Genomic DNA, 26,370 nt, shown 5'->3' with positions numbered 1-26,370 from the left:
TGGACACCACAATGTCATGTACTAGTACAATGTATTTACGAGCAATTTGCTGAAATGATTTGCAATGACAATGTTAATTGCAGACAAGGCATTTTTTTTTTCCACCTGACTTTCTCTAAATCTTTGAATTCCTCCCTGCGGTCACACAGAAAGCATTCAGCTAGTTGATACGCATCATATTGCCATGTTTGCAGTAGACTGCTGAATCATTTGCATACAAAACCCTACATGATATTTCCCAAATGCAAATACATGCAATATTTATTAGTCTCATCAAAATTGCAATACTCAGATATAAGATTGCATGTTAAAACAATGGAATTTTTAGCATGTTTTATACTGGTATAATAAATAAAAGTTAAATGTTTTGCTATTAGTGATACGAAAATTTCTGATTTCAAAGTCAGGACAGTAAAAATAATTATGTGGATTGTGTAACTCATAAATGTTAAATTTTCAAATTTCTCAGACTTTGCGTGAGGATCATCAGACAATCTTGACAATGATATACAATAACAAGACAAAGCTTTGAATGCGGGTCATATAATATCTCTAAACACCATATGCAAGTGGGACACACTTCACACTACAGTTTGGCAGATTTATCAGAATTCTATCTGGCAAATCTATCACAACTAGCCTGCACGAGAACACAGTTTATCAGGCAGGAGATAAACACATCAGACATTGAAATCATATCCATAAGTGGAGAATGCCATTTTTTTTTTTTTTTTTTAATAACAAAGAGGCTCTGACAATTCCAGATGTAATGAGAGAACACATGTCATTATTCTCAAAAGGAATCTGTCATAACTTTCACAAGAAATTTGCAACCTTCAACAAGAAATGGGCATTGCAGACGAGACACTGAAGAAAAAAAAGAGAAAGAAAAAGCTGACATGTTTCTCAAATCTAATTTGTCTTGATATCACAACCACTCCACATCCTCTGACGAAGCACATCTCCACAATGACACTGATTACCCTTCATTTTGTGAGGAGGAATAAGGAAAGGCAATCTGTTCGTCACAATGCATGATGCCCAACAGATGACTGACAGGTCTGCTTTTGCCATCTGAATTACGTGAGCTCTTTCAGACAATAAGATTTGTTTTCTTCTTCATACTTTTAACCTTAAGTGCACAGCACTGATTGAAACAGCAGTTGCTATGACATTTCAATTTGAAATTTGCAAGCATTACACAGTAACTTCATTTCTGCCATCAGAATATTGGCTATAAACCATAATGGCAATTACAAGGGACTTCCACCTCTTATCCAGGAGAAAGATTTTAAACTTGAAAAAATTATTGAATCTGCACAAAATCAGAGAGAAAATTGCACAAAATCAGAAAGAAAATTACACAAAATTGCCAAGTTCTTAGAGATACAGGAACTTTCATGCCTCAGAATGCCAATTTAAAGGGACTGTACAGTTCTGGTTGAAGTGAGGATTAAGCTTTTAATGTTTTGCAAGATATTCAGAAACCACTCTATGAGATGTAAAAGAGAATGCAATTCTAAGGGGTATCAAAAGTTTATTTGATGAAAATCGGTTCTGAAATGGCTGAGATATCCAAAAACATGATGAAACAAAGAGATCTAATAAAAGTCGTGGCCTGTCGCCTTTTATCATTATCACCTTTTTTTTTGATATCTCAGCCATTTGAAAACCAATTTTCATCAAATAAATGTTGAACCCTTCTTAAAATTACATGCTCTTTCATATTTCATAAGAGGTTTCTCATTATCTCACTTAGGAATGTTATAAACCTGAATCACCACCTCAACCAGTACTGTACAGTCCCTTTAAGCATCAATTATATTTTAAAGGCAATCAAAAGGCTTTTAAAGATTCTGCAATTAAAACAAACAATAATATAAAAACAACAAAGGGCTCATATAAAAGAGATTGTTTTTTTTTTTTAACTCTACCTCATAACACACAAACAATGAATAGGAAAGACAATATAAAAAGATAAATCATAAATGTGTTTACTTGGGCTTGATGAGATAAAGTATTCTATATCATTTATTCTATATCATCGTGGAAATTACATCCTGCTTAGCAACAGACTGATTATTGACACATAGCATACATTGTAGTCTCATGCTAGTTCCAAGCATTTAATACGATTGATGGGTATGGTACACAGTATAATTATGGACATATACCTTTCATTCACTTTCACTTGTAAAGTAGCCACAGTGTAATACTGACAGATTTTATAAAGATTTTTCTTTATAGTTCTGACTTAATTCCATTGCAGGGTTGGTTATTTGTTCAGTTCTTTCTCTCTGTTTTTTTTTTTTTTTAAATCAGTAAATATTGTTGAATTCTTGTGTTTCGTTATTGTAGAAGCACCTCAGTCTATATAGAAAAGGCACTAAATAATCATTGGTTGGTTGATTGGTTATCACTCTATTATTATGTGAAAGTCTGAATTCCCAGACTAACAAATCTTGGCCAGTTTCAATGAAACTATCAGTATTAATTTATTTTTATTTTATGCACAGAAGGTTCTTATACCCCTTTCAGGTAATCGCGGTTCAATTATCCGCATCCAAATAATGCAGATGAAGTAGTCAAAATCGCGTTCATATGTCCCATGAAGTGCGCACTACTTTTACGAGCACCCGTTCATATAATGGTGCGAAGGACGGAGTTATTTGTCATGGTTACGGCGCACGCCTCTATAATGACGTAATGTTTCCGGTGAATATCCTCACGTGTATGCACACCTCTCGCGCGCTCAAGCTCAGCAGTCAGCGGTTGTGCGGGAAATCGAGTGACCTTTGACCGAACTGTGGAATGTTAGTGCGGATAAGTCGTAAAACGCGTTCATGTATTCTCGATGTACTCCTCATGCTGCACTTATGCGCATAATAGCAGCATCAAAATAATGCGCACTTTTCTACTCCTCTCCCGTTCATGTAATCGAAATTTTACGACTTAGTGCTCCTATTATCCGCATCCACGATTACCTGAAAGGGGTATTAGAGTCACCTTGAACAAAGAATGGGCTGCCTGTATCAATTTATTACATAACACATGTTCTGCTGTCAATAATAAATTACATCTTCACATGGGCTTCAAAAGATGAGGAGCAAGTATGCAATAGAAGGCTTTGTGTTTTACAAAACATTGCAGATCACAAGTTCCCAATTACATCAATGCTGTAAGAATGCTTGCTGCTACCTCTCTGATTTTATGGAAAGTAGGCCTCTATACAAATTAGGCTCCCAGGCTGAAAACTAGGGGTCAACAAAGGGGGCTCACATTGAAATGAGAGGCCCAACATGGGACAGGGCCTCAAATACCCAAATTGAGCTACAGTCTGAATGTTGGGAGCTGGGAAGAAAACAGACACAAGATGTTATTTGGCATCCTGGTGATGAGGATGCAAATGCATTCCTATGCATCGATCTTTTCACATCCCACCTTTTCAACAGAAGTATCATATTCAAATTTTGATGAATAAATATATCATTTATATAAACATTATATCATATATCATATGAATACATGTACATATAGGCCCTATATATATATATATATATATATATATATATATATATATATATATATATATATATACATGTATATGTATATATATATACATATATATACATATATGTATACATGTATATATGTATACATATGTATACATGTATACATGTATATATATACATATATATATATATATATATACATATATATATATATATATATATATATATATATATATGTACATATATATCGTCACTGGGGTGACAAGACCTTGTCTCTGTAATTTTGGTGAAAATGACTTTTTTGGATTAATGGCCAGTTAATCAGTTAAGTGATGTCCTGTCCAAATCCTAGATGTCTTACCCCTAAAATGAAGCCACCACAGCATGTCAAAGGAATGTCTATCCCATTGGATACAGTGCTTTGGCTGCCATGTTTCTTTGCTCTCCTGAACATTTGACATTTTGTAGATACGAGGTCTTGTCGCCCCAGCGACTATATATATCTATATATATATATATATATATATATATATATATATATATATATATATATATATATATATATATATATATAACATGTTGCGAATTCACGTATTGGCTCCAATATAACGAAGAATCAAGAAATAAACTAGTAATACATTATTTCGCCAATAAGAATGAGTTTATTGAACAACTCAAATTTTCGGGTACACAGTCTCATAGCAACCAATTCTGTGTATATGAGTGCGCGCTCTTCATGTTCAATTTATGTTTTGGTATTGACATTCCCCGTCGAGACTCCTGAAGAAGGTGGAGGCCACCGAAAATTTGAGTTGTTCAATAAACTCATTCTTATTGGCAAAATAATGCATTACTAGTTTTTTTCTTGATTCTTCGTTATATATATATATATATATATATATATATATATATATATATATACATATATATATATTATGTTTATATCATATAAATATTCATTTTACTCATTGTGGTATCTTAACCTATCAAATTGTACCTTTTCCCTATCGACTTACATTGCACCATTTTATGCATAGATTATCTCTGTTTTACCATTGGCTTCATTGAATATAAACTTCTTTGTGTGCTCAAAATAACACTCTCATGAAGACACATGTATACAACGTACAGCTCACATAGCCTTCATGGTGTGATTTCTCACTTCTTGGTGGTGACCTGGTTTCTACTTAACACCATACAAGATGGGAACTTCATGTACAATTCAAAGTTGATACTACTTTCCATAATCCATTCTGGTCTATCTGACGATATCTGGCACATAAACATACAATTGTATTTATAATGTCTTGCGCTTCACAAGTTTGAAGCTTATAGTTATAAACATGAAAATACAACCTCAACCCATCCTTGTTTGTCAAATTTCCAATAACTTGGCACTACAGATAGATCATGTTGCCAAAACAACAAGCATTCTGTGATTTGTGACACCACAGCTAGAAAATGATTACCCTCCAGTTGATTAACTGTAAGCCTCCTATTTTGGAGGAGTTAATAATAGATTGTATAGAATGAAAGGTGTGAAGTCTATCAACTTATCACGCCAGCAGTGCTGCAATATATTCAATGACGGTATCCCTTGCCTTTGGAGGCCACTTTTAATGAGGTTCATTTCCATATAATTAATATTCATGTACTGTAAACATTGTATTTAACTCACATTTCCATCTAGGATACCTTTTCAACAGACCATATTTTATCCTTTCCTTTATCCTCTATGCAGGATGAAAATGACGAGAAGATTGCTATGTTGATATTTGCTCCAGTGGTAATATACCCATACTAGTACACAAAGAGCTGTTTTCATATGAGCAAGCAAATTATTTGTGAAGGACATGAATGTCCAAAAAATGGTGAAGTCCAACATTCTGACAAGTTTTTCTTCAAATATATCACGACAATGGAGACGTAAACCATTCCTGCATAGCTTGTATGCACACATGTTCTCAAAACGCACAAATGTTGTATGTACCATCCCTGAACTATGGCCAGACCACACACAAAAAAGAACAAGCAACTTAAATGCAAACATCACGAATTTGTTCTCTTCTTTTTCTAACTCTTTCATTCCTATCTGTTGTTGGTTGGTTTGTGCATGCATGCTTGTTGGTTGTGTGTGTGTGTGTGTGTGTGTGTGTGCCAACTTCTTTTCTGAGGACCTATCCCCATTAGCATCATGCTTCTTTGTAGGTTCCCCTACACATTATTTCAATTTTCCAATATAGATATGGTGTACTCTAGACTGATCAAAGTGCCTTTTATAACATTTATCATTACATACATGCCATTATCTAGATATTTTTTTCAAAATATTTGTTATTATATTGTTCAATGTGTAGATATATGTTGTAGAAGACCTGATAAAAAAAATGAAATACAGATAGTACTTTGTATGATGTCAGACACCTCGGCCATGCACTTCATAGAAGTTAGACAGCACATTACACAGATTTGCCCTCCAACATGCACCACATGTTTTGTGAGAATGTCTAAAAAACGATACTAACAATTTGCTGGTATGTCAAAAAATGAGCGGATGATTTTCACTGCTATCATGAGATACAAAAAATATATGTGAAACATTCTCCAAACTGTTGTGGTATGTTTCAACTTCAAACAGACTTTGTGAACATTGTGCCCATCTTGAATAAGTCTTGGGCATATGATAAAGCTTTTAATACAATTTTGAAGAAAAAACAACAACAAATCACATGAAAATCAGAATCAGGGATGCTGGGAATGTTTAAAAAAAAAAATCTAAATTCTTTAGATCCCAAACTTGCCAAACTTAAATGACACCCACAATCAGTTGACAATACTTCCAAACCCTCACACCAGTTTGGCCATCTTATGCAGGTTAAACTATGAAAGTTGGACTTAAACATTTCTATGACATTCACATTCTACACAAATGGTTAGCATGCTCTGCAAAAACAGCCCTTTAGTAGTTGTGAAACAATATTCTTCTCTGAAAATAGATAGTAATTTTCTTGGGTGAACAACAAATCACCAGTAATGCCACACTTTCAGTATATTATACAACTCCAAATGAGTATGTTATCATGGGAAGAAATCTAAAGAGAGTAAAAATGGGCAGACATATAACAGGCCTCAAATTACCCGGGTGGCAAAAGGCAATTTGCCACAATGCCCTATCTAATTGCCGCGATGCCTCTCTCAAAATTTCCATGCTTACGGCAACTTGTTGCCGTCCCCTCTTCTTGGTTTGCCATGATGCCCTATGTGCCATGTAATCGGCTGGGATATCGATGCAACACGTACGCACTGTACTGTATGTAGAAAGCGCTGAATAGAACAATGTAAGCACACGCAAATCGCTGCTTGCGTACTGTATACACTGAACGGAACTTCGCGCGCGTGAATCCCTGCCGCCTACGGACCCTACGCAAGGATGTTTACTAGTACATCGATCGCCGTGGTATCCCCGGGTGTGGCCGGCTACTGGGGAGCGCGAGTAGCTACACACTGTACAGCTAGTTTCCAGCCACAATACCGCCACATACTAACGTTAGTGCCCTATTTCGTTTTGAGGCGGGGTAGGGTGTGAAGGCGTTCCGTTGTACAATGTCTGCTTCTTTTTCTCTTCTTCTTCATCCGCTTTTCCCTTGCCTCCCAAGTACGAAATGACTTTTAGAGTGTTGTGTTTTTTTAAATGTTATTGCATCATCTTTCTGCAAATAAGAGGTGAGTTTCCGTTCATGTTTTGATGTGCACTGCAGTACCAGTAGTGCAGGTGAAAAGCGTTCGAACTTTCTTTCCTGTGACTCGATAATATTTCTAGGCCTATTAAAGGAGATCTCATATAACAGAATACTTATAACAAACCCTTTTTATGGTCCAAATGAATTAATTTCCTTTGTTTTGTATCGTTTATTGACTGCTGATCCCAAGGATCTCGTCGCAATACTGATTTTCTGCTCTATATTTATTTTCTCGTAGCTTTTGGTGCTGCAAACTTCTGCTAGAGCCTACATATCGTTTTATTTCTGTCATTTCTCATTCCTCGTTTGGTACAATTTCTTCCGTTTGATATCACTTTATCCGTTCCCTTACTTTGAAGTATATAAACGTAATTTTTTTCAAGTGTCTTGCACTGTACATGCATTTTTGTAACGGTGATTTCTCTGCTTTGCTGCAATATTTCGAAGCGAGTTTGATCCCAGGCGCTTCGGTGTGCTGTGTGTTATCATTTGTAATGTTTGTGTTGTTGCAGAGACTCCAACCAAAAGCACCTTCTGATCTGGAGATTCTCCCGCCTGAAACCCCTAGCAAACGGGAGACTCCAAGTTGATGTGTGCGAAGCGCCAAGTTCCTAGGGTTCTAGATGCTCTCTGGTGCTATCTAAGGCTTTTTTTTTTCAACATACAATAGCAATAAGTAAGAAATCCTTTCCAACGGGAGACACAGAGCCAGGGCGGGAGAAATTAAATCTCAAGCGGGAGAACGGGAGATTTTGCAAAAATGGGTTTTCGGCGGGAGATCTCCCGTCGAAAACGGGAGAGTTGGAGTCTCTGTTGTTGTCGGGAAGATGTTGATACTTTGTATTTGTGATTTATTTTCCTAGGCATTTATCTCGAGTGATGATGGTGATCGTGTTCCTAAATGTTGAAAGGAAAAGGACAAAATGATCAGAGTGATGCCTGATGGTGGTGATAATTAACGATGTTGGTGTAAAAGACGGCTTGCTGAGAATGCTGAGCGTACTTGCCCTTCGTTTCATTTCATTTTTCCCTCTTACTCTTCTTCCCCCCCCCCCCCAAGAATGATTAAAAAGAAAATACATACACCTCACAACAAAAAGAACCACGTGCTAGCAACCTTCGGAAAGTGAAATCTAAATGTTCATTCCCAGCAAAGAATGAGGGGAAAACACGAGTGACAGTTAGATAAATAGAAGCGAAGAGATTGTGTATGCAGTCTCTTCGGCTCGAAGAAACTTGACACCCCACCCCTCTCCCCTTGTGGAAATTTCCACAAAAGCAGGTGCCAGACCCAGGTGCGTGGCAGACGAAAGAATGCGCGCACTGGAATAAACAGCGTGTAAATATCCTGGAAATATCGATCGAAGATCTAGCTCATGAGTAGAATTAAAGTGAAAACATAGTTTTGGTAAGGGTTTGAGAACCCGTCTGGCACTATTTCATATTTGCTTGCAATATATCGAAAGAGTCTACAAAGAAACTCACTGGGCTGATGCGATTTGCCGGGATGATGAGTCGTTTTAGAGTATTTTGAGAAAAATAATAAAAGTCGGAAGACCGACTTTTATTCCAGAAGGATCCAAGAAGGTGAAAGATGAAATGATCCATTCAACGAGGCGCAGCCGAGTTGAATGGATCAAACATTTCATCTTTCACCGAATGAAATATTCTGTCCATTGCACAAATAGAAAACATTTATTATTTGTTTTATATAATGCCTAAGATAGATCATTGTCATTTGGTGTTTTATTAATTTAGAAACAAAAGAGAATCTGAGATCGCGAGAGTCGCCTGAGCGCTTTAAGGTGGCCTCACACTTTGCGATTTTTTCGATCGCAGTGCTTGCGATCTGTTGCGGTTGCCAGATCGCAATAATCGATTCGCATAGTGTGAGCGCAACGACCGTAAGGCTTGCGAAATTCAGCCGGTCGCAAGGGTTCGCAGAGGCAACCGCAGACGATCGCAAGGTTTTGAACATGTTCAAAATTTGACAGCAGCCGCAAGGAGGTCGCAAGGCTTGCGGACGCCTCCAAGTCGCGAGAAGTCGCATGCAGTTGAGAACCATGTGCGACTTCTCGAAACCGCAAGCAGTCGCAAGAAAAAAACGCATAGTGTGAGGCCACCTTCACGCTAGCGTGCTGTCGCATACACACACTGCAAATGCAAAACGCTAGCGTTTACCCACGCGTAGTGTACCGGGCTCTCAGCGAGCGTGCAATGGAGCAAATCGTATGGATCCAAAATTGCACGGTAAATGGAGCTGCAGTATAAATAGTGCATGCTCTATGATGCACTATACTGGATTAGAGAACGACGAATAATAAATTATCCTGAGTGCTGCTTTGTTTCACCGAGGCCGCAGGCCGAGGTGAATAGAACTGCACAAGGGATGATTTAGTATTTGGAGTTCTATAGTCCAGTACTGGTGCATCAATAGAACATGCACTAATTGTTATAGTAAATAGGTCCCTCGATCTAAATGTATTTTCCGTAGGTCTTGGCCCTAGTTAGATCTAACATTAGACTCACCGTATCAGCACTGATTTCTTGCACGCAGAGTAAACCATAACCTACAGTATACTGTAGTTTACGTACACAGCACGCGACGCTAGTACTGCCGCGTATGTGTATTGTACATTAGAGCAGACTCGCGTATAAACTCCTACATTTTGCGTCCAGCACTCTACGCGCGCATACGTTGAAATGCTTGGCCTTGTCCTACTACGTCCCTCCCTGCACGAATCTCTGCGTACATACAGCGTAGGCACGCACTGTAATTTTTCCACGATCACGTGATGCTATCCAACCAATCACAACGCAAATTTCACTCCACCTATTTATTATTATACAAATAGTGAATGGTCACGAGTGCAATGGTACAAGATTTTGCACGAGGTGAAAGATAGAGGCACTCTATTCAACGAGGCGAAGCCGAGTTGAATAGTGCGCCTGATCTTTCAAGGAGTGCGAAATCTGGTTCCATTGCACGAGTAAAGACCATACACTATTTGTTTTATACAACACCTCGAACGTCAACAGATTTGGTACTCACAGATTTTTGAATTTAGCACAGAAATGGCAACCATTTTCTGTGAAAGACGAATGAGTAGCCTCATGGTCGCAGTCACTGTATAACACTACATTGTGTACGTACGTACATGCAAAACGAAGTTGTTAAAAAAATGAGTGACAAAAGTACGCGCTTGTAAGCGCGCTTGTCATTGTTGAGTGCCCGCAGCACATGTTTGTTTATTGTGACATCAGAGCTCGTGCAATAGAACATTTTGGTCGAACCAATATTGCACGTCTGAGACAGCCAGAGCGTGCAATAGAACGTTTCCCTAAATGTCACGTGATGGGCAATCGACCAATCGGATAGCTACATTCTAAATAGGTGTTGTATAATATACTAAACGAGGCCTAACTGAACAGACAGGAAAGTGCGTGCTAATCCTGTACAAAACAAATGGACAGCGCGCCGTCCTCCAGCCTATACGCACATCACCTGAGTTGCTGAGACGCGCTGTCTTTGAAGTTTTTGTTGTTGTTTATCAAGCGTCTTTGATTGTTTTTAGAGGTGCTTGATAGGCGCACACTAATTTTGCATGCGCGCCAAAAAGGTTTCTTGATGTGCGCGTTGTAAGAACTCGGACCATTACTGCGAGTAGCCAGAACGCGAAGCGCTAGTTTATACAGGCCGCTCCCATAGTACAACACTGTTGTCACAAATGTACACACTAGTAGTTATATGTATGTACATGTATGATGTACTGCATGCATGGTTGTTTTAATGTGTAAGTACACAGGTGGACTAGATTAATGGAGAACATTCTACATGTATATGATATAGATATAGTACATACAGGCTGACCAGATCAGTGGTGAATTTTCTAGGTGGTATACAATGTAGCTACAGTACATGCATGTGACAGGAAATACATTATAGCTCACTCAATCTAGAATGATTTCACCCATTCCAGAATGTTCTAGGATGTGCTTACATATTTGGCTGAGAGATGCACTGTCCCTGTAGCCCAATGTGATTGGTAGTTATTTTTTGGCAATGATGTTATGCACACAGTTAGGCAGTGAGTCATCTAGGATTCCTGGAACTTGGACTTGCTAGTATGTTCAAGTGTGTGGCCCCAGGTTGAAGAAAATTACAGAATGTACTAGAAAGGGGTGAATGGATAGTATATAAGCCGGAGAAATTCCGAGGTAGGCAGAGTACCCAACACCTCTGCTCTGAGAGTTACGTCACTTCTGGCTCTGAAGCGACTTGTTATAGTCAGTCCTGTGTTACCTGCTGACATGCTATGTTTGTGGAGATAAGCCTGGGAGACATTTTGCCTGCAGAGAATTAATTTGCCTACATTGGAGATAGACTCCATTTTTCTGTCGATGGACATTGCTACGGCAAACCTGTGACGGGCTGGATTCCTAGCTGAACATTATTAAGTGAATCATCATTCAACGCATCAACTGGACGTGGTCGTCATAACGTTTGGATTCTGCACGTGTCGTTGTGGACATATATCGTGGATTTTACCCCGGATCTTATATACCGTGGACTATTGTAACCTATGCCTCTGGATTTACGTCGGAGGTATCATTCATCTAAGCATCGAACATCGTATCTGGACACTACCAGGGAACTGTAGGGACTTTGTGATGTACGATTTGGCTGTAATGCATGTGAGTGATTCCATTACCGATTTGTAATTGTTTCCATTGATCATTATTGTACTGATGTAAAACCCGATTACGAGTCTGTACCGTGGTACCCACAATATCACTGTTAATAAATCGCCTGAACATTTGTTGATGGTTTCTTTTGTGCGATCATTCTCAGAGTGATTTTGGTCGTAACACTGTACAATCCAGAGGGACAACCAATACAACTCAGCCCGCTGTCAAAGCGAGGCCAAGTTATCCCGGAGTCTGAGTTTAGCCCGACCCCGTTCGGGTAAGTTCTGAGACTGAACCTTTTTGGTTAATATTTCGCATTTTCGTCGTTACCCATCCAATATCTTGTTATTACAGCGTTATTCCGCACATTTCCTAGGCATACGTTCACATTTGGGAGCGAAATTTGACAACTTTTGCAGGCGTACCAGAACTATGTTTTGGCTTTAAAGGAATCATCGCAAAGATATCATGATTCTATAGCCTTTCTTTTGGCACATACATGTAGTAGGAAACATCGAACAGTCGATTACAGTGTACTTGATCGAAGATCTTATATCGTCGATTGAGAATGATACGGGCATTAAGTTGCTACTAAAGCCATAGTGTTCAAGGCACCTTAATGCCCTTCTCATTCTCAGCAGACGATATGTTCCCTGAACAATAAAAAGAAAGCATCGATTAATCATTCGATTAAAAATGCAAGCACAGAAATACATGAAAGGTCTCGTATGCCCAGACAAATTCTTTACGAGTAGGGACTATTAGATGCAGCTGTCACCTGTTAGACAGCAAAATCATGACAATTAATTTCAAGCTCATCAAAACTGCTTATTACTTTTCAAAGTTTTGGCCGTCGACATTCGTTCGTGGGTGTTTTTGTTTTGTTTTTGTTTTGTGTGATTTTTTTCCTCATGAAAGACGTAATGATTTCTTCGTATCAAATGTAAAGTGTTTACCGTAACTCATCTATGGCGCATTTGACCCATCGAACTTGCAGTAAGGGTAAGGCAGGAGTGAGTAATCAATCAATCAACACTGAACACTGCATAGTTTGGAATCTTTATCGTGCTGATGAGCAGCTCGGTACTTCGGCATGCATCGTAATGTTATGTTTAGAGCCTGTAGGCCTCATAAGTCGGCGAGTTTATTTCAAAATAGCAAAAAAAGGAAAATTGAAAAAATACGAATTATGATGGAAAAATACGAATTTTGGAGCAGCTGAGTAATAATTTGTGCTTCCAAAGGTTGGCAGCTCTGTAATGATCTTCCAGGTTCGATCTCAACCAGTGTTTTCTCTCCACCAACTGAACAGCTACGCTTCAGTCGGAGTCCACTAAATCTACTGGACATGTACCTGTGAATGAATATGGTATTTCTCTCTTCTCTAAATGGACCATTTTTATATTTGCTTCTTTCTTGAAAAGACGTAATTGAATGTGGGCTACACTAATTAAACTCAAACTGAGGTGAGCCCTTACCATGTTAAGTACAGCAATGAATGATTGGAAATAATTGTCCCTAATGCGAAAGTTTGGAAGCTATTTCATTTTTTGTTTTGTTGTTGTTGTTTTGTTTTTTTGCCTTGGTGCCCTTTCAATTTTTTGTTTGTTTTGCCTTGGTGCCCCTCTGACTTGCCTTGGTGCCCTTAAAAAAATATTGAGAGAGAGTGCCCCCAAAACCGAAAATTGCCTGCCCCTAAAATTGGCGAAATTCGAGGCCTGATATTATAAACCTATTATTCAAAAATATTATCGAAAAAGGGATGAGATATTCAGAGATCCAGCTCTGTCATGACAATCATATAGATGCCTGGATTAGTGATAAGAATGTTTCATTGTAACTGATACTGAAAAACAAACTTGAATACCATGTCCTGTTGATTGGAATCTTTATTAGTATATCCGAGTTAACTTTCCCATGTATTATCTGCATTTTGCAATTACAATAAGAATGTATCAGGATGTGCATATTAATAAGACATTTGGAGTGGATAGAACTAAGTTTACCACTTTCCATTACTTGGACTTTAATGAAATTACCATCTTTCTTTATTACACCCACTCATGAATTTTGCTTCTAACTGCCCAGAAGTGATATGATTAGACAATGCGTTTGTTCATATCTCATTCATGTTTGCTTAAATCTTTTTCAAAGTTTGTTCTGCAATGCACCACGTACATCTTTACATCTTGTAAACATGCACTAATTAAGTCCCTAGGTAGAGTGGATGATTATAATACCATGATATTACTAAATGTTTTCAAAGTATTGTCATTGTCATTATCACAACCATCAAAAATGGCACTCCCTTAATATGCTTACAAACAGCTATGAAATCTCACACATGAAGTGAAGGTAAAGAAATATGAACAATGGACACTTGATCGAGATAGAAACAAAAACAACATAATATCGAAACTGCCTGCTGATTCTAAGGTTTGATATTTTTCCTTTCCATTCACTTCTCAACCGACAAATACTACCAGAACAGACCACTAGATATATTTTGATGAGAAACAAGCTGTGAGAAAGATAAACGGTGACTATTCCCACACTACATTTATGTAACTGTATCGGAGAGGATTCTGATGGTGAGTCTAATGTAAATGATATGCACATTAAGCTATACTCAACTGCACTAGCAATTACTTCACCCCCTCTTCCCCATTTGTCTCGTCAAGATGAAACATCACATGTCTCCGCGAGTCAGTGACACTAATGGACGAGCACTCCAAAAAAAATTCTCAATTCAAATGCCAATAGCAATCACAGTTCTGATTAGTCTATGAGCAATACGAAGAAGACAAACCAAAGTTGGGGGTACGCCAGATCATTCGATGTAAAATACAGTCCCAGGGCGACCAATCCCCCCATAAATGTAAATGATTCTAAGCTGCAGTGTGAGAGAACATGTCAAATCACTTCACTCACAGTATCATTAAAAGTAACATCTATCATATTGGTACTTAACTCAACCCAATCTCCAATATGCCACACTGCTTTTTCAGTTTCTTGAGCAAAGGTCTTAAACACTGAAACTTCATTATCCGATATTGCCATCTGATATACAGCAAAATCCACTGAAACTTATTCACAAGTAAACAAACATGAGAATCAAAATTGTTATTTAATTATCAAGGTTGCTGTGAAAAAAAGAGCGATTATACAAAACTCATCACATGGGTAGGATTGGTCATGTATCTCAATGCAACAAAGATGGAGTGACAGATAGTTATAATGAAGGTTAAAAAAAAACAAAAAACAAAACAAAACAATGTCCCTCTTTAACCTGCTGAAGACTAGTTCCGAGTATACTTGGGCAGGTGTCTAGAGAAGGGAAACGTGTGTTATAGCAAAATCAGTCCATCCTCAATGGGTGAAGAAGATCTGTGGTAGCTATGTACAAGTCTCATGCTCAGGCAACATAGTACCCATTGTCAGACCACGTGTAGGTACAAAATTATATCAATCAGATGTCAGCAGGTATAATGTAAAATCAAACATGAAAACAGAAACCACGCTATGAAATCCCATTCAAAATTTGTGAATAAGCAATTCACATCAGCTGCTCTCAGATGTTTTCATTACATCACCTCACATTTTTATTCCTTTTATTTTACTCAAGTGATGAACTAAAGTAATTAAAAAATGCAGTAGCTTTATAGTTGGCTACCTGACTCTGGTACTTGTTGTTGCTGTTGTATGTGTGTGTGTGTGTGTGTGTGTGTGTGTTTTAAATAAAATTAAATGTTAAAATGTTACAACCTGAGCATTGCATTTAATTTTTCAGAAGTAGAATCATGGCTGAGTAGCCATTTCTCAAAGATGTACTTTCATCCTTTAAAAAAAATAACCCAACAAACAAACGATATTATGATACAGGTACTGTATGTAGCAAAAATAAAATGGCCAATCCTATACTATGAAAGGAATTTCTTTGGTTTTTGCTGCTGCTGCTCTTTTCACCACTTCAATACATAGCCTGTGGTCTGGGGATTCCATCAAATTGAAATCAATACATCATGATATGTTTGCTGGAATATTACCACCAATTTCAAACATTTGCTGGCTGCTGAAAATGATTTGAACAGGCTTTAGAAAAATTAAATGACTCTTTCAAAGAAAGGAGTCTCCAAGAGTTCTAATGTAGATAAATGAATTAAAACACTTTGAGCTTTTGTGTCCGTGTAGGTACAATGTTTGATGCGGGTACTGCTGCTTACAATGATTTCAGCAACTTTGTGAATTTCTAAGAATAATACATTAAAATGATGATGGGCCAAATAAACTAAAAAAAAAGTGCTTTGACTTGAGGAAATGAATTCAACATGATTCATTACCAGATGAGCAATCTCTCAATATTTATTGTATGCCATACATACACAACATTAATCACACCTGAATGATCTCTATCTGGAAATACACTGGACATATGAAATGTTCATGATACAACAAGTGGTGTGTAGAGCAATTCTACAACACTTGAACAAATAGTCATAAAAATGCTACCACCATGACAGTTTATTTATGTATTAGACTTAAACCCTATCCCCATTAGCACTGTAGATTGTGTTAGTAATCTCTTCTGGAGCATCATATGTTAGTTTATTAAATCAGATTATTCAATACAATAGAAAAAAAAAAGAATCACTCATGTCTGTGAAATACATGATATCAAATAAAACATTTCATTTTGTCACAAGACACACATACATGTGTGTCTAACATTTGTAGGGCTTTGCCTCTTCGCCCTTTCATATAAAGAATCCATCCACAAGATGTTTGGTTAGGCGACGCCAACAAAAGAAGAGTGAGAGATATCAGGGCATTTTGAACTGCTACTAAAATTGTCAGCCAGTAGTTGCCATGGTAACACAGCCATGAAGCATATTTATCATAAATGGGCATACATTGTATGCTTGTCCTTGGGGTGCGGTACTCTATAATAGAGACTGTTTGCTATGTGCCCGGATTGCGTTTGTCCAGTATCCTTTGCAATTTGGATGTTTGCTTGAGTGATACATGTACACTGTACATCCGTGAATCCCAGGTGGCGTTTCTATGAACTGGGTAGGCTTACAATAGTTACATATGAAGGTTTATCATTCCCTCACAACAATTCTGCCATACTTCACATTTGCATGATGAAGATCGGGGGGGGGGGGGGGGATAACAGCCTGCAAACCATCCAGCGTAGGCAGCCCTACGATTAGGGTGAAAGAAAAAAAATTGACTTTTGTTGGCATACTCGTATCACTTTTCTTCTGTAAGCAGATCCTCTTAAAGATGAGATTGGGCATCAAAATATTCACTATGGGAGAAAGATCAAGGGAGAGGGCTAGCTTTTGCAGAAGACGTTTTGTTTTGTTGCTCTACATACATCAGCCTTTTGAGGAATTTTCATATCTGTTTTCTTTGAAGATCTCTATAATTTGTGACCCGCCACAACAATAGGATCCTAAAGTCGCTGATGGCTGAGCCGAGAAAAATCGAGTTTGAAATCAGATCATCAAAATTGGTCAAAAAGATCAGATTTCTGTTTTTGGGCAGAATTTTGTAGTCTAATGTGTTGTCTATCATCTGCCGAAGTTTCGCTGCTAAATGATCAAAGAAAAGGTATAAAGAAATTAGTGTTTTTCTGCCCCATGATTTTCCGACTTACAACGGAAAAGAAATGTGACCGAAGATTTAGATTTAGCGCCACAGCTAGACTCTGCCCCTAGCAATGAGGGAGTGATCTTATTGGTCAGTGTGTGGCATCCTGGTTACTGATTGGCCGTGCGTACGCCACTGGCACTAAGCTCGAATGAAAATCAAGTTTGAAGTCAGATCATCAAAATTGGTCGAAAAGATCAGATTTCTGTTTTGGGCAGAATTTTGTAGTCTAATGTTTTGTCTATCATCTGCCAAAGTTTCGCAGCTAAATGATCAAAGAAAAGGCAAGAAGTTAGCATTTTTCTGGCCCATGATTTTCTGACTTACGACGGAACAGAAATGTGACCGAAGATTTGGATTTAGCGCCGCAGCTAGACTCCGCCCCTAGCAATGAGGGAGTGATCTTATTGGTCAGTGTGTAGCATCCTGGTTACTGATTGGCCGTGCGTACACTGCTGGTGCTAAGCTTGAATAAACATCGCAGAGGTTGCTAGGAGCATACCTTCTATTGTCAAGAGGTGAAAACTGTCTTGCCTCCCCTTGATCATGATAGTGTCGCAAGGAAAACTTTGAAGGCGGTTTTCTGAAAACACCGATTCCCTAAACCACTCGACATGCGCTAATAAAATCATCAATATATCCGCAACCGAGTACTTTTATGAGTCGTGTTATCTATGAAATTTAAGTGGAAGAGTAAGGGAATAATTTCATGCACTTTTCAGAAAATTGTCCTCCCGACTTTCGGATCCTTTTGTTGTATAGCGGGTCACATTTGATTCTAAATCACAAGAACCTATCGGCAGCTTTTTTGAGGTATGCAATTAAAATCAATGTGGCTCTTTAAAACAATCTTGAAACAGATTAAAAAAGGTGCATTAGTTCATCAACACTCTTCTACTGTTGATTACTTTGTCGCTCTCACATATGCGGCTCCTTTAGATGTAGAAACCCTAAACACAGGTAAGAAAGCTTATACTTACAAGGCAGAATAAAAAAAAAAAACTCCTACTAGAATTCTGTGTTTGAAATAAAACAGGCATTGCTTTCAATACAGCGTATGTTGAAGCTTGTGGTTTTTAATGTGCTTCAAGCTAATCTTGGACAATGGAAATTAGATTATACTCTGTACGTCATCAGCAAAACACTTCACACATTTCAGAATGCATGAACTAATCACATTGAAAAGGAAAGAAAAATTCCCCTCCTAAAAATGGAAACACAACTCTTTATGTATATATCGTACAGGCTCATTGTGCAAAATTTGACAGAGATGTGTTTTGCTTTACCCCAAGACACATTCTCTTCACATATTCTGATTTTCAGTAAAATGTGCGTAGATATCCAAACTATTGCATTAAAATACCAGAGTATCTCTTTCCCCAAGTCATTTCTCGGTAGAAGCTGAGGTCAAGGGTACACGATTCTATGCTCAATAAAATGACTGTATGCACATATTTTATATGCACACCAGCCAGGGAAAGTGACATAATTATTTTCCAACATGTTGCATTGAAGGTAATATGGACCTACGCCTGTATTTGCTGCACAGATGTTCGTGGAAATGGAAGATTGATTGGATGATTTCCACGACAATGCCCTCATCTACAATGGTGAGAAGACAAGAGGCCATGCTGATCTAACGGTAGGTATCAAAACTGAGCAAGAGACTGTAAGTTATCAATTACTGTAGAATGCTATGAATTCAGTGAAAGAAGGCAAGCCATGTATGGTAAAGGCAGAAAGAGAGGGGAAAGGGGTGGGGTGTGTTGAGGAGGTGGAACAGCATACAGATATCTATTTTTTTTTTTTTTAAAAGGAAGATAGATATAGGAGGAGACAGATTGACTCACAAACACAGCAACACAGAAGTGATATGCAAAGGGTTTCAAGCATGGACTTAACTACTACTGGTCCCGAGTTGATTGTGTGAGAGACATCCAATATTAAGGCTTTTATAGTATTCTAGTTGCATACAAATTCTTTGCATTTATACCATGGCCTATTCTTTAAAGGGGAATTCCACTGCAGTTGAAAGTTAGTCTGAAAAGAAGGAATAATATTTTCCAGCAAAATGATGGAAATTTGATCAAAATGGGATGAAAAATAAGGAAGTTTTAATGTCATTCTGAAGTTTTCCTTATTTTTCATGAAATGATTCTTGTACAGTCAGTATGGATATGCAAATAGTCAAGTGATGATATTATCGCTCCACAACTTGCCATATAGGTTGTACATAAAAGTTTGAAGTTTCCAGTTTTACACTAATTAAAGCGCCATTATGCCCCAGTCTCAAATCCTGATATTCATTACTCTGATGTTATTCAACCTGGAATAACACTGTGTTTTTCACTTTTACCAAAAACATTGAATTTCCTTCATATTTTGTACATGATCAATGGAAAATTAAGAGGGGATGACATATCATCTGTTCAAGAACTGTTTTGCAAACATTAAAAAACTATTGAAATTTCATACCTTCCTTATTTTTTATCAGATTTTGACAAACTTTTCACTGTTGGGCTATTCATATTCTACTCTTTCTTTTCAGATTATCTTTAATCTAGACCAGAATCCACCTTTAATGACATTGGCTGTTTTTAAAAACACATTTGAGTATGATTGAAAGCTTGATATGCCACTCCAGCCCCATAAGATGAAGAGTGGCTCAACAGACTATAGCATTCACCAGTGATAAGGTTGTAGCACCATATGAGCAAATCCCAATTCTGCTGACTTTAGAAAAAGAAAAAGAAACAAAAACCAGAAGGATGAATATTATTCCCATCAAAAGTCTCTCATCACTTTCTGAATTTTGATAAGAAACTTGATTTGTATTTCTTCATGTTTTCACATATTCATAACCTTTTTTTTTTCCATTTTGAAATCTACAGGTACAAACGAAATGCCACAAGCTTCCTCGCAGGATTTTGAAGAATAATCGAGCATGTAATGTGAAAGATGATTGACCTGAATTTTGATCTGAATTTTGATTTGAATTTTGATCTGAATTTTGATAAGAAACTTGATTTGTATTTCTTCATGTTTTCACATATTCATAACCTTTTTTTTTTTCCATTTTGAAATCTACAGGTACAAACAAAATGCCACAAGCTTCCTCGCAGGATTTTGAAGAATAATCGAGCATGTAATGTGAAAGATGATTGACCTGAATTTTGATCTGAATTTTGATTTGAATTTTGATTTGAATTTTGATAAGAAACTTGATTTGTATTTCTTCATGTTTTCACATATTCATAACCTTTTTTTTTTTCCATTTTTAAATCTACATGTACAAACAAAATGCCACAAGCTTCCTCGCAGGATTTTGAAGAATAATCGAGCATGTAATGTGAAAGATGATTGACCTGAATTTTGATCTGAATTTTGATTTGAATTTTGATCTGAATTTTGATAAGATACTTGATTTGTATTTCTTCATGTTTTCACATATTCATAACCTTTTTTTTTTTTCCATTTTGAAATCTACAGGTACAAACAAAATGCCACAAGCTTCCTCGCAGGATTTTGAAGAATAATCGAGCATGTAATGTGAAAGATGATTGACCTGAATTTTGATCTGAATTTTGATTTGAATTTTGATTTGAATTTTGATAAGAAACTTGATTTGTATTTCTTCATGTTTTCACATATTCATAACCTTTTTTTCCATTTTGAAATCTACAGGTACAAACAAAATGCCACAAGCTTCCTCGCAGGATTTTGAAGAATAATCGAGCATGTAATGTGAAAGATGATTGACCTGAATTTTGATCTGAATTTTGATTTGAATTTTGATTTGAATTTTGATAAGAAACTTGATTTGTATTTCTTCATGTTTTCACATATTCATAACCTTTTTTTCCATTTTGAAATCTACAGGTACAAACAAAATGCCACAAGCTTCCTCGCAGGATTTTGAAGAATAATCGAGCATGTAATGTGAAGGATGATTGACCATGTATGTATGAAATGTTAATGTATCAAAATCACAAATTAGTTGAATCAAGTAACTGGACCTTGTCCAGCGCGATCTGCACAATCTCGCACTATTTAAGGGCCATTCCATCATTGGGAGCTTCATTCGCCCGAAGAAGCCAATTGATAATTGGCGAAACGTTGCAAACAGTGAGTTTATTTCCAGTTACTTGATTCAACTAATTTGTGATCTTGTACTTCGACTGGATGAATGAGAAGAATTTACATCAGTTTAACCCGTTGAGGACGGACTGATTTTGCTACAACACGCATTTCCCATAGACACCTGCCCGAGTATACTCGGGACTCGTCCTCAACGGGTTAATGTACCAAACTTCAGAATAAAACTCAAGTGATCTAATATCACAAGACAGAACCAGGAATAATAACATGAACAAAAAGTGCAATTTGAAATGCAATAACTTTCATACCCTCAATCAATATAGACTTGAGTTATGAACTATGGAATTGAAATCAGTCATAACGAAGAAGCTGAGAACACAATAAATTTGAAACAGCCTTCCCTTACAGTATACAAATAATTTATGAGTTGTGAGTGCATTGGGCACGAATATTGCACACAGCGCGAAATAAGCCACTGGTCTATTCAACAAGGCGACAAGGCGCGTAGCGCCGCGTTGAATAGACCAGTGGCGAATCTCGTGCCGAGTGCGATATTACGTGCCCCAATGCACGAACAAAATCATAAATGATTTGTTTTATACAATACCTTGTCCATAATCACAGTACTAAATCAGTGACCGGCAACTCGGGAAGGCCCAAAAATAAATGTAACAATTAGGCCGAGAATTCTAACAGTTACACCACCAAGTGTATTCAAACACTCGCCATGATTCGACCACACAGTCACGGGAATTGCAAACTCTGCTGGGTCTAGCGATGTTAACATTATAGGACCTACCCATTCTAACCGTACACTAACGTTAGATCGAGAACATTATAATGTTGGGTCTAGGCCAATCTGAGATGTCGGTAGATCTAGTAGGTCTAAGATGTTAGACTATTTCATTATTATTATTATTATTATAATTATTTATTCGGCATTTGCAAAACAATACAAGTGATAACAGAGAAACAGAATAAACAAACAAAACACATGAAAACAAAGTGTCAGGCTTTCCCTGTTGAGCTATGTCTATTTCCGACAATGATTTTGTATAAAACCACAGAAAAATAATCAAATTACGGTTTCTCAACTTGAACTGAAGTCTTGATTTTGAGATCACTGTGGTCCACGTAGCAGATCTGAGTCAAAAGTAAAAACACAGCCGTACTAAGGCCCGTATACGCAATACATTCTATATACTAGTATCACATGCAACTAGCTGCGTGCATCCGAACACGTAACGTTGCAGTACTACGCCGCGCCTGGCCTGTGAATGAACTTACCAGCGCAGCCAGCACGTACTTTGCTAGTGAAGTCGAGCGGCCATGCATTACTACCTGCGGAGCCGAGCATTAGTACCTGTGAGCCGTGCAATAGGCCCACGCCAGGGGCCTAATGCACGGCTGTCACTCTCATCGAGTTTGATAGGTATTTTCTATTGAATGTCATGTGACATGTTCTTGGCCAATCACAATTCGACATCATTCTAAGGTGTTGTATAATTATGTATAAAACTCATTGAAAGGCACAGGTCCTAAACCTGTCACCATTACAAATGCATTTCACTGAAATAACTGCTACTTCTAATAATAATTACATTGGTAGTGATGATAATGATAAGAATGAATATCATTAATATCATCATCGTCATTATTTTTCTATTTCTATTACCATCATTAGTATCATCATTATCATCATCATATTATCGTAATTTTACTATGATTATTCAATATAACCTGTTATAAGAACTAATCCCCAGACTGAATTTAATTTCTACTATTTCCACAAATAATCATCTGGACTGACATCAGAGAGTGAAAGTAGTCAAACTAAGGGTATGTCACCAGAATCAATTAGCATTATTATCATCACTATCTTATCATTCAGCTTGTACAATCTGTTGAGGACAAACACGGACAATGAAAGTATCTTACAGTATGATGTCAGCAGCAGAGCTTTAGAGAGTAAATGACAAAAATATATTATGTACTATAAAACCAGACAGTTTTGCACGCATTTTCATTTTGCGAGAGCCAAAATTCACAAAATCAAGATGGATGTGATGTTCCTGTCTACACTATATGCACTGAATGCCAGTGGCATTTTGGGAAAATTTCATGCTGCAAAAAAGGCCATCGGCTCCAATTCGTAAAAATTTCATGCCACGAATGTTTACAGAAAAATGTAAAGGTAAGATACAAGGAGAAAAGAGAGAAATAGGGAGTGGGAGTGAAAGGGGAGGAATTAGAGACAGGCTCTCACAAAATGTGCAAAATTAAAATGCACGCAAACATTCCTCATTTTGCAGTACTCAAAAGATGACACGTCAGTTTGGAGTGGGATTTGAATCTTGATCCAAACAAATGTTTGGATCATGATCTAACTCTCACTAATTTGTCATATGAATACCTGGTAATCCGAAAAATTGTGATTTGGATTTGGATTTGGATCACAGTTCAAATCTTGCTATTTGTGTAATATTTTGCAAATAATCACGATGACCGCTCACGTGCATCAGTGTTTTTGAGCCCATAATGGATCAGTCATTTATCACGGATCTTGCGGTGCAAACATGGAGGATGCCGTTCTTTACACGGTGAACGGCGTTTTGAACATGGTCCATTTCAAACCGCCAAGACCGCCACGAAAAATTAAACATGTTTAATTTTTCTGGCGGTTCCCCGCAGTTCTCAAGGTTTATGGTGGATGAGTGACGGATGACCAGGGTTTGTTTACTGTGTGAACAAGGTCTTTGGCGGAGCATGGCGAATTGCCAAACCGCCATGAACCACCATCTAAACCGGCGATGTGTGATCGCCCCTTACAGGCGCGGTGGAGCACCCCAATTTGCATCTCATTATCGCCCCGTTCTATTTGAATTTCCAACGGGCATCCACGGCTGCCTGAAACTGTGTGCATGAAAAAGTCAAATTTTTACCTTCTCCTTGTGCCGCTATGCGTGCCGCTAGTAAACTCAAACTTCCCACACTATCTAAGTTTTAAAAAACCTTCGTTTTGATGAAAAAATTATGAAATTTGCTGCACTAGAACTTGAGATATTAAAGCGTTTTGAAAATCACCTCTCGCAAAACATGCTCTCTGTTTTTTTCCGACTGGACTATGGCCGGGCTCCAATGTGTCCGAAATTGGCAACATAAGTTTATCAGGCCTCAATCCATATATGGTGAAAGTTTTCGCTTGGTTCCACCTGTACTTTTTGAGAAATCATCATGTTTCTACAGGGTTTGGAATAGAAAATTGTAGTAAGCGAAACAATTGAAAATGACGTCATTTCTTTTCCCGTAATATTGGGCATGCGTGGTACGTGAGATTCAGGATTTCGTGCTCATTGTTGGTTTGCATGTGACGCAGTCAATTTTGCTGAGTGTCGCACGGCGGTGACTGCAGCTGAGCTGCTGCCGCGCACGCTGCATGCAGCAAAGCGTTGTGTGTGCTGTGACATGCAACGCTACAGTCACGCGATTATATATACATGGGACCGACCTGTACGCTTTGCGTTCGTGTCATTTTTGACATCACCTTCTGTTTTTTCCGACACAACCATGGCCGCGAACATTACGGTATGACATTTAAAATGCAAGCAGATAAATAAATTTCAGTGTACTTTGTTCGAATGGCGCTTTGGTTCCGCAATCACACTTCGTGAATTTTAGGATGATTTTCGAGGCATATTTTTTGTAATTTTGCTCGCCAGGTTTTCGCTAAAATTTCACATTTTATCATTGTCAAATCCTTTAATATGTTATATGTGCATATTCGGACATGTTTTCAAATTCAAACTAACTCAATTTTAATCCGAAAATAGGTTTCCTTAAATTGTTATTAGCTTGAGAAGTTGTTTACTTTTTCTCAACTACGCGAGTACATGTTGTTTACTTTATGCAAATGAGGCTCGGCTGCCGATGGATTTCTGCGAGATAATTGGGGTGCTCCACCGCGCCTGCTTAAGAGACTAAAGAAAGAAGACCCCATGCATTTTAATATGAAGGTAAAGGCAATGACATAATATTGCATCACATGAGAGAGATAGAGAGAGAGAGAGAGAGAGAGAGAGAGGTCAACTGGAACTGCAAACCAAGAAGGAAATGAAAGGCATAACATGATACACAGAGACTCTGTACCCAGTGCTCTTCTAACACTTTCATTCATTTTTCCCCCTCTTTCTTTCTTTCTTTCTTTCTTTTTGGTACTCACACATATGCACACACACTCTCTCTCTTTATGATCTTTTTTTTTTTTCTGAGTGCTACTGAACAGCAAAAGTGCAAGTGATGTCCACATATGACCCTAAGAGTGCAGCATTTTTTTTTTAAATCTGTGGTTTTGTTCAGACAGCATTTGCATTATTCATGTACCGTACCACTTGTGGCTGTCAGAGAAGTTCACTCTATATGCACTGTGATTATCATAATGGGCATGAATAAGTATCAGTTTGTGAAAAGTTGCTTTTAAAACACATAGACCCCGTTTACAGTGCGGGGCTGGGCCCGCCTTCATTTCAGTGTAGACCCTCTTCCTGTGCTATTTCGCTATTCAGGATATTAACCCCCTCAACGTCGAAAACTAGTATAGTTTAAGGTGGTTTTGTCCTGCAAAGGATTTTCCCTTCGGCAAAGGCCTTTGCCCGAACGGCGACTTCGTCGCCACGGAA

General features: G+C 37.8%; 1 protein-coding gene across 1 annotated transcript in view; it reads right to left on the bottom strand.

Annotated features, from left to right (window-relative positions):
- Positions 1-26,370, bottom strand: part of LOC140241847 (ligand-dependent nuclear receptor corepressor-like protein) — a 78,920-nt gene that overhangs the window by 26,563 nt on the left and 25,987 nt on the right. The gene's annotated exons all lie outside the window — the stretch shown is intronic.

This window comes from Diadema setosum, chromosome 18, assembly GCF_964275005.1.
Source record: "Diadema setosum chromosome 18, eeDiaSeto1, whole genome shotgun sequence".
Classification (NCBI taxonomy): Eukaryota; Metazoa; Echinodermata; class Echinoidea; order Diadematoida; family Diadematidae; genus Diadema; species Diadema setosum.
This window is presented reverse-complemented; position numbering and strand designations above follow the sequence as displayed.